This window comes from Alligator sinensis, unplaced genomic scaffold (assembly GCF_000455745.1).
Source record: "Alligator sinensis unplaced genomic scaffold, ASM45574v1 scaffold852_1, whole genome shotgun sequence".
Taxonomy (NCBI): domain Eukaryota; kingdom Metazoa; phylum Chordata; order Crocodylia; family Alligatoridae; genus Alligator; species Alligator sinensis.
Window position 1 is genome coordinate 124,990 of NW_005843283.1, and position 9,199 is coordinate 134,188.

Here is a 9,199-nt window from a genome sequence, read left to right on the forward strand (position 1 = left end):
ATTAGGCTCACCACTTCCCTTGCGCAGACCCTGCTTTCCTGGGCTGCTGCCAGGCTGCCTGCAGGGCTTCCTGCAGAGCTCTGGAGCTACACAAAGTCCAGTGCTTTGCTCCCCAGCTGTTGGGGCAGAAAACTAAAACTCCTTGACAGAGTTTTAGTTTGCTGTGACCCAAGTCATTTAAGATGCATTATGCTGCTAAATTTCCTACAGCGGCTAGAATTAGTGTGCAATACCCCACTGAGGCGTGCAAACACCAGTATCAAATATCAATATAAAAACAGTGCAAATGCATTTAGCTCTCTTTAAATTGTCAAGCACACACACCTCTTGTTTCATCTACAAATACTAGTTTTGTGAACTGCAAAACACTTGTGTGCTTAGCTTTAGTCCTAGACCAAAAAAGGGTCAAACACCTTGTTATTGTTGTCATACCTGATTGTTTGCATTATGTTAGGAGTCTAGGAACCCTTGACACACACCAGACCTCATTGTGGGAGGTTAGTAGTGTAAATGAGAGGGGATGACTGGGACAGCAGCCCTGTGTGCCACCTGTGTTAGGGGGAGCACAAAGGCAGCCACTGGTGAAGTGTCAGCTGACCATAACACTGCAAATGGCATGGCAGGAGCTGGCACTGCCCCAGGCAGCTGCCCCAGGCATGGTCCTGCCCTGCTATGCTTCTGTTGGGAGTGCTATAAAATGGTGCTATAAAACACCTTCTTTGTACCAGGATCCATTTGTAAACATTGATGGCCAGTCCCAGGCCAGTGCCCCTCACTTCTGACCTGCTGCCCCACGACCCCAACCCCTCAATGTGTGGGGCAAGGGGTGGGTGTGTGGGACATGGGGGGTCCCAAGCAGCCCCTTGCAGGCTAGAATTCCACCAGCCTGCAAGGGAAGACCCACAGTTTCCCACATTTTATTCCTTTAAAGGAGAATCCATCTTTTAAAGTTGTTCATGACCCTTTCATATATTCTTGTGACCCACTTTTGGGTCACAACCCACGGGTTGAGAAACTTTTGGGTTGTGATCCATGGGCTGCTGTAAAACACACAGGAAAGACTGTCCCTGCCCCCCAAAATCTTATCTAGCTATAGACAACAGGTGAATGAAGACAGTCTGATGGGACCACAAGGAAGCAGTGAGATAATATTGGTCATCACAGTCGGTAGCAGTCACAACAATTTGTTTTACTCATCACAGCAAAGAAGAGTTTTAAGGAAGGACCAGGAAGACAAAGAATTAACTCTGTGAACTTTGTTCTTAAAGGAGTAGAAAAAGTTGTAAAGCATGAAAAATCCACCTTAAAAACTGAATGCACCTTATAGGTGCAGTTTTTATATTCGTCATCTCTTGGCATTAATGGTAAGTGGGACTATATATATAGGTATTTTAACAACCTTTGCTGCTGCAGAATGTTGACTGCTTTGGACCTTCTGCTTTACCTGTGGCAGGCTGGGGTGTCATCTTGTGCTCTGTCAGGGTTGATTGTGTAGGTCAGACAATGAACTTGTATGGGACGGGTTACTAATAGGTCAGACGATGGAATTATATGGGATGGTTTGGATAGGGGTGGTCCTTCCCCATGCAGAGGGTTGCAGTAGATAGCCTTTGGAGGTATTTTTTAGCCCTGCTGTTCTATAATTCTATGATAGCATGCATACATATCCAATCCTGTATCTTTGGTTTCCCCTGGTCCCACCCTGGTCACAGATCCCCAACCACCATAGACAGTCCATCACAGGCCTCAAGGGTATTTTCTATTCTATTCTATTCTATTCTATTCTAGAGAGGATCTTATCCTGCCTTCATGGCTCAGTATCTGAGTGTTTTGCAGTCCCAACAAACAGCTGCAACAGGTGATTGAGAGAGAAAGAGAGTTTCTACAGTTAAGGTTTTGTTTTAAATGTAAGCACCACTATGTAATTATGATAGAGAAGGAAGTTCAGTATTACTCTTGGAGCAGAAGATGGCAACGTGTGTGCTGGTCCTTATAATCTATTATGTTCCTAAGTTCATTCCATACTGTTGAACCAAATGTGTAAGAGAGCTGTTTTTCCTTTTCTGTAAGGTTTTATTGTGGCTGAGGAATGGAGTTCTTAGCTGTTTTTTCTTCCAGAACTTTAAACAATTGTTTAAACATCGGGGGGGGGCGGTATACCTGGAGCCATAGAGCACCTTTGAAAATAAGGAAAGAAACCTTGTAATTACCTTGAAATTGAATGTTAAGTCAGTGTAAAGCTCTAGCCATTAAATTAAATTAGGACATATTTTGTTTTTATTTAAGAAATGATATTTGCTCTCTACTTCCGTTTCATTACTGTGCACCTCTAATATAATTTCCAAAATTAAAAGAAACATACATTTTTAGTATTAACATGAATCAAGTGGTGGAACTACAGCTTAATACAAATACTACTTCTTAAATGTTAGGCTGAAGTAATATAATAATTAACTTTGCATATTCAAAATCAAGAAGCTTCCATTAAATTCAAGCTATATACTGGAAGATCTGTTCAGTTTCATGACTATAAACCTGTAAGAAAAGGAGAATTCCCATTGGCACAGTATTGCAATATGATGGCTCAATGATTAATAAATGGTTCCAATTTAAAGGGTCCATCATTAAAACTGGATCATCTAGAGTACAAAAAGGATCTTAGGAGTGTCTGTTGCTTTGCAGATTACTATTATTTAAAAGTATTAGTACTGGAAACTTTAGGGCTTTAAAACTGCCCTTATATTTTTACCAAAATGGAGAAAACTTATGGCTTCTCATTCAGCACCATAAAATAAGAGGGGCAGCTTTTTCTCTCCAACAGTTTTAAACTAACTTTTCTTCACAAATGGAGATCCCATTTACCATTATAACTTTGTCATTCATAAATTTTCCAGTGATTAAAAACATGGTAATGGACATTTCCTTTTCTAATCTTTCTGAGTTTCAGTATTAGAGCACATTCCCAACCCCTGCCCCCCTTTCATTTTTTGATCTCAGTCATTTGTGTTCAACATGCACATGAAAGACAACTTACAGTTTTAGTGTAATGTTGATTTCTTTGGATTCTTCATTGGATAGTGTGACCTCCCATGACACTCACAAGTGCATCTGGTTCTTATGGGTTTTTCAGACCCCACCATCCCCTTAGTGGTTGACAGCTTGCTGCTAGGTTAGATGGCTTGGATGGTCCCCAGGGTTCTCACCTGCCACGTTGTCGCAGAGCACTGAGGTGCCCTGTTCCTAAAGAGGAGAAAATGCGAGGGAAGAGCCCTAGCAGTGAGTGAATAAGGAGCCCAGCTGTTGGTTGCCAGGGCAACCGAGCTAACAAGCAATCACAACTGTCAGCGGTCAGCTGACTGTAAGGGGCAGGGCCTGGCCCTTATAAACCCTAGGGGCTGAGGCCAGAGGCAGTTTCCTGCCAGCAGCCCAGGAGGAAGGAGCGCTCTGCTGCAGAAGAGAGGAGAAGCCTGATATAGGAGCATCACATCACATCACATCACATCACATCACATGACATGGCTGTGGGATGAAGAACCCCAGTAGGCCGAGCGTGATTATAGCCGGGTGGCTTCTGTTTAGGTTATAGCCTAGGGCTTGTGTTTCTGTTACTGTGTGTTACACCGGTGGTTTGGGTGAGGCTATTAGGGGTTGGAGGAGGCCTCATAGGGGGCTCACAGTGGTGTGGGGACCCAAGTGCCAGTGAGGGCACAGCATTTGGGGTACATAGACCCCAGCCCCCGAGAGGGGCAGTTAAGAAGCCCCAAAGAAGGGGGCATTGCTGAGAAGCCCCAGTGCGGGTGCGGAGAGTGAGACACGACTGTCAAGAGCCCGAGTGCCAGAGAGGGAGTAGAGACAGAGAGAGACCGAACAATGTCTATTCCAGCTGCGAGGCTTGGGGCATGGGGAAAGCGGTCGTTGGAGCCACGCGTAGTCCCTATGGCTAGGGTGCCCCTGAAGCACCCATTGTAGAGCAGGACCCACGAAGAGTCTGGGAGTTCATGGGGCCAGAAGTAACCGTGTTCAAGGAGACGTAAGGTAGCCTCCCTAATATATTAGAACACCAAAGACGTGGTGGACGAGAATCTGAGGGTGCCCTTGGGCCAACTTGGCACGGGAAGGGGGCCTTGCGGAGATCACGGCCCTTCTGCAGGACCCCACCGTGACACACGTCTTGTAGGAATGTGCTTGTTATGGGGAGTATGGTTGTATGTCCTGCCTTTCCTGGTTCCCTACTGCAATCTTCCTGTCTGGTTTCCCATTTTAGGACTCCGTCTCCCCTACATTCCACCTTACACCAACCACTGATGTTAATTTCTGACCACCACTAGGGCTGGCTACAGTACAGGTGTTGTTTTGTCCTTTTAAGTTAGAAAAGTCTGGTTCAGATGGTGTGCCGTCTGGATTTAGGCCATATTGTAACTGGCCTGTGGTTTTTTTTACCTTGCATCCTGGTGTGCTCTTCTCTCTCTCTGGCTTGCATCTGCCACAGTCCACAGGTCCAACTCTCTTTCTCCTTAGGTTTAGTGCTTGGTTTACTGGACAGGTCCCAGTCCTGTCCAGCTACATCTGGAATCCACAGCTCAGTTTCTGGTAAGTAACTAGGCCCTCCTGGGCTCAGCTTATTTTTGTCTACCCCCTCCTGGGGGTGCCACCACTTTCCCTCAGTGGGGCTGTGATCAGCTCTGGGCTGCTCTGGGCCCACCAGAGGACTCACTTCCAGTCCCCACTCTTCCTGGTCCACCAGGGTTTTTATGCACTGGCCAGTGAATTGGCACTGGCACACTGCCATAAAATGAGTCCATGACATTCCCAGCTCTCCCTGGACTCGCTGTAACTATTTGTGGCATTGTCCGTGCCACAGATGGCAATTAATTAATTACTTAGGATCTGGCTTTGATAGATGCTGAAGTGCTGCATGACCCACAGAGCTGTGGGTGTTTGGCATTCCTTAGGTTCAGGAATTAAAGAATAATTTGATTCCAGTTTGGAAGCTGCCATCTACATTTAAGTAAAGGATTTAATAATTTTCATTGAAGACCTGACCTGCCCCCATTTTTGTACAAGTCTGTCTATGTCAAATGGGATGCAATATTTTTACAAATATATTTATATTAATACAACCTCTAGTGTGGTTCCTACTTGCCCAGAAATAATGTAGATGGTGATAACCATGTATACAGGTGGGGGGAATTGTACTACTTCAGCTCTGGGCAAAGGTAAGCTTCTCCAACTTTTGTGTGTAATTGAGGACTTTGTACATCTCTCAGATGTGCTCTGCAGACAGTGAAAAGTGAAGTTGCATAGCTCTGCTTATAAGTTACTTTTTCTTTTAGCTTGCTCATGTCTTGGCTAACACAGCAATGTCAGAAATTAATTCACTAGAGCATTGTGGAGAAAGAGCAATACAGATAATGCTGATTAAGGATGGCAAAGTTGTGGGGGCGATACAGGTAGTTGATTCTGACATTAATACAACAAAAGATTTCACAAGCTGCATAAGTTTAACTGTATCCATCTCCCCCATCTTTCTTCATGTGTCACTTTTCTTTATAGATTTTAATTTCTTCTGGGCAGAGCCAGTTTCTTTGTAGGTGTTTGTGAAACCTCTAAGACAACAAGCTTTGATTCTGATCATGTGGTCTTTGGAGACTGCTTCTATAAAAATATTAATTAATAAATAAATAAAAAATAACACAAAACCAACACAAGATTGCCTGTTCTTCTTGGGGCTAGGATTTGCAAAGCAACACTACAATAACTGCAGGCAAAACAAAATCAAACCATCTACCTAATAGTGAGGAAAAGATGGTTAGTCTTTTTTAAAATCCTTTTTGAAGTTGTGTCTCATGCCTGCTGAGTTCCTGGCCTCCCAATTGTCATGCAATAATCATAAAATACTACAGAAAATGTTTCCTAACACTGAACCAAGAACTTTCTGTTAGAATACAGAAAACAGTATTGTTTGAGAGTGATGTGGTCTCTCTCCCTGCTTGACTGATGAGCATCTGGGTAGAATCTTCCCTGGACTCCTATTTGTTTAGTTTCCTGCTATGGATTTATCAAAGCAGTACACCTCTCCCCTGCCACTCAACTCTTGTTGCAATATGGAGCAGTGCCATTTAGAAGATCTAGGGGGTGTCTGTTCCACAAAACTAGGAAGCCAACGTGAGATTCTCTCCAATCAATAGGAAGTCATCATGAGATCCATCTGGACATGAGTGGGGGCTAACTGGGGAGGATTGTTCTGCAACCTGTACTGAATTAGCAGCTGACTACCCCACTAAGCTAAAAGGAGTATCTCCTCATGGTAGTTAGGGCATTAATGATCCCACTCAAGCATTTGCTGGGATCAGCACAGACAAGCAATTGCCTGAAGATTGCCAGTTTTTATTAGCACCATTTGCTACTCTCTTCCTTAATAATTATAAGGATCTTCAGGTTAAGTTTACATGCTTCTCTGTGCTGCCTGCTTGGACTATGTAGCCAGCTAGTACAACACCAGATCAGAAAGGACAGGCAGAGTGAAAACATTATCTTGTGGAAATCATGAAAAGACTTGCATAGCTGAGTTGTTCATCAGTGGAAGGTGGCTACCATTCAGGGATCTAAACACACTGGGGGTGGAGTCTGTTCCTCTTGGGCTTGTGTGTCCCAGATGGTAGCAGTAACCTCCTGCTTGTCTCACCCTAAGACAGCACTTATGACTAGTATACAGTGGGGAAAAACACACTTATGTATTTTGATGAACTGGAGCCTGTAAGAGGAAAAAAATAGTAGCAGCATATTTATTTCCATCAAGAGACTGGAGGAAAATGGAGCTAGCAAAATTGATTGCATTTTGCAAGCCACATAAGTAGGGACAAACTTTAGCAAGCTACAGTTTAAGTAGCATGACACCGTGCTGGTATACACATATTTTTTGAACTGTTAAGGCAAGGCTGTCCAACTGAAGGTCCACGGGCTACATGTGGCTCCTGAAGGGTTAACATAAAGCTTTCCAGCTCCTGCTGACCATCCTCCATGCTATTTCCCCTGCTGCAGCAGCCAGATTCTTTGGGCTCCCCCTCCCTCCTGTGGCTTCTACTTCCTGCCTCTACCCCTGGGTCCAGGGTCTGCACCTTGTATACAGACCATTCAGCATGTGTGTGTCCACCCCCTCCCCAAGCTGCCCAAATGTTAGACAGCCCTATGTTAAAGGAAGTGACTTATTTTTTCCCCCTAGTATTATAGTTATACTGATATGAAAATATATTGGTATAAAACACTTGAGACTGATATAGCTGCATCCACACTAGAGGGCTTGCTCTGACTATATCAGTGTAGTTAAAGCAGTACAACTCTCTAGTGTAGAAAAAGTGATATTGTATTGCCATAACCCAAATAAGAAGATTCATTGTATAGTGCCCAGTAGTGCTGTGTGAAGCTTCGGTCACTGATTCAATTCGAAGAAGATTCCGCCCGATTCAGCGACCAAATCTCCAAATCCGAATCCAATCAGGAGACCCATTAATCTCTCCTAATTGTATTGGAAGGTTCCAAATTGATTTGGAGAGATTCAATGATTCAGCCATAGACCCAGCTTTATATTTTTTTTCTATATACCTTAAGGTACCAGGTGTGGCTCATAAATGGTGGAGCAGATGGAGCATCCCATGGGAGTGCAGGAGGGTTCTCTGTGAGCTTGGCAGTGAACCAGAAAGAATTCTGGTCCATTTCTGGGTCCGCCGTGGAGTGCGTGGGGGACCCCCCAACACACACGCGTACACTTCCATGGGATGCTCCATCCATCCCACCATCTCAGCAGTCACGAGTTGGGCCTGGCACCTCTAGGTACATAGAGAAAACACATAAAGCTGTGTCTATGGCCGAATTGCTGATTCTCTGAATCAGAATTAAATTTTCAGATTTAGCTGAAGTGAATCAGGACAGTGATCCAAATCAGCAAATTGAATCACTGTCCCCTGAATCGGACCAAATCCAAATCAAATACTGCCCACTTTGCACACCCCTTGTGCCCAGCATACTGAGCTCCAATAACATTTAGTCTTCCTGCATCTCACAGAGGCAACTTTAACTTCTTTACCTCAAAAATCTATGAAGAGAGATTCCACAGCACAGTTAATTCTCAGCCCTCAACTTTTAGCTCTTTTCCTTGTTATATATTACATATTTTTTTCTCTCTAGCTTGCTGGAGTCATGGCACTGAATGCCAATGAGGCAACATGATGCAATCCTAGTCAGTTATTTGCAGAAAATCTCTTTAGGGTGCCAAATAGCCTACCCACACTTTTATGAATACCAGGTGGGTTGGGTCATCCAATTACCTATGTTTTTTAGGTATAACCATGGATACACCATATGATTTGAGTATTCTAGTACTCACTTCTCCACTTACTTAACTTAAAAGAAATGTAAGACCATTTTACAGCGAAAGAGAAATTTGCTAAGTTCAGTGTTAAAATCAGAAAGCCTATGAAAATAAGGAGCTCTTCCATGCTGCCACCTAAATATTTGTACAGTCTGCACAACACTACATCCACCGGCCAACAAGAGGGGAATATTTGAATATAAAAGGAGAGAATTAATAAAACAGAACCAAAAAACCAAATATATAAATTGAATAAATTCAAGCTCCGAACAAGAAAAAAAAAATGACTGATCAAGAGAAAAACCTAGCACCTTCTCTGTAGATCATAGTCCATGCAAAGGCCTATCAACACTTCATGAAAGAGAACTTCTACTCACAAATAAACTGAATTTCAAAGACACAACACTCACAAAAAAGTGACTTTTAAAGTAGCCAGTAAGAACTTGACTTCATTTCATAATATGAGCTCCAGCAGGTATGTTCCATTTTGTAATCACAGATCTTCTTGCAGTCTGAAATACAGCTCAAGAAGAGTTTGAATATTTCAAGTAAAACTTCAGATATTATTGAATATAATGAAAAACAGGCAGAAAATACAGTATTATGTACAGAAAATGGTGTGCATGCTCTGAATATGGCATAATCATATATGAATACATCTCAATTAAATGCATTTCAGATATATCACAGATAATTCAAATGTTGTACTTACTGTTTTTTCAGTGTTATTATAAAATGATTATCACTGGATCTAAGTGCCTTGTAACCTAAGGAACACACAGGAAGTTCAGAGTAAGATAGTTTCCTCTATATTTCACCCCCACTATGATT

At 43.0% G+C, this 9,199-nt stretch overlaps 1 long non-coding RNA gene across 1 annotated transcript; it reads right to left on the reverse strand.

Annotated features, from left to right (window-relative positions):
- Positions 1-1,060: 1,060 nt before the first annotated feature.
- LOC112548568 lies at positions 1,061-7,517 on the reverse strand. The gene is made up of 3 exons (XR_003092258.1): positions 4,441-7,517; positions 3,035-3,240; positions 1,061-2,177 (listed from the first exon to the last, which is right to left on the reverse strand). It is a non-coding gene; the product is annotated as an uncharacterized LOC112548568 (long non-coding RNA).
- Between the last annotated feature and the right edge of the window lie 1,682 nt (positions 7,518-9,199).